This window comes from Vicugna pacos, chromosome 23 (genome assembly GCF_048564905.1).
Source record: "Vicugna pacos chromosome 23, VicPac4, whole genome shotgun sequence".
Lineage (NCBI taxonomy): Eukaryota > Metazoa > Chordata > Mammalia > Artiodactyla > Camelidae > Vicugna > Vicugna pacos.
Window position 1 is genome coordinate 22,247,739 of NC_133009.1, and position 4,663 is coordinate 22,252,401.

Genomic DNA, 4,663 nt, shown 5'->3' on the forward strand with positions numbered 1-4,663 from the left:
TCTCATTCTTTTTCATCCATTTTTATTCCCCCATGGTATATTTTTTCTGTCCATCCAACAGATCTTCATGGGCCTCGGACACAAGGACCACTAAGATGATGAGACGGTGCCTGTCTTCAGTTTGAGTGAGAGGCCAGCACATGCATCACACTGACTGATGTGTGGTGATACCAGCTCTGAGAGGGGACGGGCAGCCCAGGTCTCTGTTAGCAAAGACGTGACTTCTGCTGGCTGCCCCGGCCTCATCGACACCTCACGGCCCTCCAAGGGCTCCGGCCGGTCCAGGCAGGGCACTCTCTGCTGTGCTCCCGAAAGCATCTTGATGGAGGGCTGTTTCCTTCTCCCTGGGACAAAGATGTGCTTCCAGGCCCTGCCATGCTGGGCTGATTCTCCTGTGAGTCAAGCCTTTTTTGTTCTTCCTGTTTAGCAACTTGAAACAGAAAACAAAGGGGGTCAGATACTGCGTTGTTCTCTCTGAACCCCTTTAGGCGCATAACAGAGACGTTTCCAGACCCTTTGCTTTTGGTTTCACCTGTTCACCTAGATAAAGTTCTAGAAGGGGTTCCTGAGCTGAGCAGTCCCCACCCACACCAAGAACCACACAGACAATCAGACTTCTGCCTTGAAGGTGTGACCCTGCCAGGCCATCCACAGCTAGCTACTTTTTAAACATCCTCTCCTCCATCCTCTTGTTCGTGGATTGTAAATTGCTCTCTTCTTGGAAGAAATATAAAGAGAACTGCCGTCCCACAGCTGGCTGAGGCAGAGCCAGTAGAGGGAGCTCAGGGATGCCTTTCATATTAAGTGTATTCAGGATTTCTAACATTTGGCCCACGGGCAATGGGAGCAAACATTTAAAAATCATCCCAGGCTTACCAACAGGGAGTGAAACTCGTCATAAAACACTCCTGGGCCTGTGGCCAGACAAAGCAAGTTCATATCAACGTGGCTACTGGAGGCAGTATGATTTTCAGGAGCCCCAAGTCTGCCTGCTGAATCCGGCACGTGCCCTGTCCCAGGTCCTCCCCTCTCTGCCTGAGACAAGTGCTTTCCTCCTGTAGCCTCAGGTCAGTCCTCAGTGGCCACGGACCTGTGGGTAAGATCTTCAGGGCCCTGGCGTGAATTCAGTGAGCATCCTTTGCAAAATGTACTTAAAGGCAGAAGATCTGGCAGAGGCCTTGGTGTACATGTGCTGGGCAGAGAGCAAACTCAAGTAACCTGAAAGACTTTCTTCATGGTCCCTGGTGTTTAATAATCACCTGGTGATTGCAAAATCACCAGCACCACAGGTATTTGGTGGTGGGGGTGGGTATTTTTGGATTTGAGGAATTTCCAAACACTAAGGAAAGACATTTTTCCAGTTTAGTTATTCTAAGCTGTTTTAGGGATGCCAGAGAGCTCATCTGGCTATAGTCAGTCCAGGGTCATGGGGTTCAGGGGTAGGGTGATGATTTTCCAGCCAAAAGTGTTAATTCAGGAAACTGGGAACCTTGGTCTCATCCTTGTGGGAGGTTGTGTTCTGTACAACAGCTAACTGGCTCCACTAACTTTTCTTGGCAGTCTAATTGTATGACAGCCATGTGGATTCTTGTTGGAAAGGCTGTTCCTCAAAAGCAGTGAACGACATCCCCTTTCCTCTCAGTAACTTATGCCGCATTTTGATAAACAGAAAAATCCCGGGCTGCAATTTGTTGTAAAGTTTGTTTTAAATTTTGTTTTCAAATATCTTCTGTCGTAAGAGTTTAATGCATATTTGCTGAATGAATGGATGAATCAATCAATGAATTAGAGCTATTTTGTGATTGCTAAATTTAAACCTCACAGCTGTGGATGATGGATATTATTTCCCTCATTTTATTAAAAAATTTTTTAAACTTTTTTTGTGGGTGGTAAGTAATTAGGTTTATTTATTTATTTTTATATTTTATTATTATTTTCAACAGAGGCACTGAGGATTGAACCCAGGACCTTGTGCGTGCTAAGTATGCATTCTACCACTGAGCTATGCCCTCCCCTCTACAATAGGTTTTAAAAAGATACCTCTTCTGGATTAAGAGAGATGAGGGTGCAGAGATCAAGACCAAGGCAGAGGGAAGGACGGTCGGTGTACTGGAGGGTGAGTGGCGGGGGGCAAGGAAGACGTGGAAGGGAGGGCAGTCAAGCCATGCTCTCAAGGCAGAAAGCTTTTTCATTTACCCTAGTTAGTGGGATCAGTTAGTGCCAGCGAAAGCCCCACTGCTTCTTGCCTTAATCCAACCTCACAGAAGCTCAGTAACTAGCCTAGGATGAAGAGAATGTACTTAGTCTGGCTTTTAGAGGAACACAGATTACAGTTTCATAATTAATTAATCATACATTTATTTAAGGGGGAGAGATACAAAGAGAAATAAAATATGCTCCCTGCTTTCCAGGAAACCCATAACACGGTGAGGCAGTGACAGGTGTGTGTGGGAAGTGCCAGGTGGGCAGAGATGGGGAGGCTTCGGTGAGGATGAGGAAGAACAGGCCACTCTCAGAAGGAGGAGAAGGCATTGTTACCAATGTGAAAGAAAAAGGCCTGCCTGTGGCCCCACCAGGAAACTTGGGCCCACCAGGAATTTTGTAGAACCGGAAGGTGAAGTGCATAGAAAAGGTAACAGAGGCGTAAAAAGGGTCACAGAGAGCTCCCCGGGCAAAGATCTATGAGCATGAGAGTTTCTGAAGGCTTTTCCTGCCTGTTGTGCTGCGGAGTATGATTTTTTTTCCTGCAGAAAAATATTTCAGAACTCCCAACACACCCAAATTTTAGACTAGTTAAGAGAAAGAAAAATACCACATGATATCACTCATATGTGGAATCTAAAAAAAGAAAAAAAAAAGAGGACACTAATGAACTTATCTGCAAAACAGGAACAGGTTTGCAGACATAGTAAATAATCTTATATGGTTATCGGAGGAAAGGGGAAGGGAAGGGATAAATTTTGGAGTTTGAGATTTGCAAATGTTAGCCACTATATATAAGAATAGATACCCCCCCAAATTTCTTCTGTATAGCCTAGGGAACTATATTCAATACCTTATAATAGCCTTTAATGAAAAAGAATATGAAAATGAATATATGTATGTATATGCATGACTGGGACATTGTGCTGTACACCAGAAATTGACACATTGTAACTGACTGTACCTCAGTTAAAAAAAAAAGAAAGTTATTAATCAGCAAATGTTGAAAACGGAGTGTTTGAATAATAATTACTTTCCAAACAAAGGATCTTTACATTTTAAGATTTTTCACTTACAACAGTGTGGATGAAACGGCCAAAGGTACAAGAAGTTTTCTAGCTTTGAAGTACAGTGTGCATTTCTGTAGCTTGGATTTCCACCCAGGGTAGATTTCATGATAAGGACAATTCGATGTCAGAAATTGTTTCCAGGAAAGGCTCTGATGAACTCATACTGGGTATGAATGACAGAGAAAGTTCAATATATTGATCCTTTCTTTTTTTCTTTTGTAGTAGTAAATCAGGGTGTTTTGCAGTTATAACTGAAAAAATGAGCTCTTGTACCTGAAACTAGGCTTTAAATGGTAAAACCTATTTATTATTATAATTTAATGGATAGTGTTTCCAAAATAGAAATTCACTTACATTTACCTAGTAAGTTAGGTTAACCTAGTAGCTGGGTTAAGAAATACTTTGATTAAAGCCACACTGCAAAATGGGGAACCTCAATGGACTGCTAAACTCTTGACCTCAAAGGAAGGAAACCAAGTAACCAATAATGATAACTTGGAGAGAAAAAAAAAGGTTTAGAATCCATAACAGATTCTGTGTTAACAATGTAATGATTCAGCATTTTGGAGGCCATAAAAACCTCTACTGTGGGATGCAGGTCCAGTGGTATCACAGTGCGTAAGGCACAGAATTTTCTGTTCCACGCTGCACCTTATTGAATATTTTCTATCATATTTCGGTAGGACCTCCTCTTGGTGTTAATCTGCCTGCTCACAGCAGGAGGCCCGGGAACGCTGCGAGTTGCAGGGAACCACTGGGCATTCTTTACCAACCACCGCTCCCACTGGTCCCGCTGCCCTCAAGCTGAGGTCCAGGACAGTTTCTACCGAGGTGCAGCTATCGCCAAGACAAAGGAGCCCCAGATGGCCTTTGGAGCCACTGCTTGGCCCAGTGGTTTCTGGAGGCTTGTGTCGTTTTTTTTTTAATACGGTAAAGAGAGCACTAATAAGTGTTTTAGCAAGAAGTATTTTCGGCCTCGGTCAGTTGATTTTCAGTTATCACTATGCGAATTTATTTTCTATAGCTTTTTATTATCTCTTTCGCCAAGCCACCTCGCACACCAATTTCCCTGCTGTGCATCGCCAGGTAACTGGCGTGTGCCGGGAGGGAAAGGGCGGGGATCGCGCACGGTCCGCGGCTGCAAGAGCGTCTGGGCAGCTCAGATAAGACCAGGACTAACACGGCCTTTGGGCCGCACCAGCTGCGGACCATCTCGGGTCCTCTCCCCCCATCACTGGCCGGGACGCGCGGTGGGGCGGGGCAGGGCGGACGCGCCACGGCACACGACCTATCGACAGCGCCGGGCATGATTCAAAAGGCCGAGAGGCCAATGGGAGCCCTGGGGAGGCTCCGCGGGGTGGGGTGGGGGCGAGGCGAGGGGGGTGGGGCCG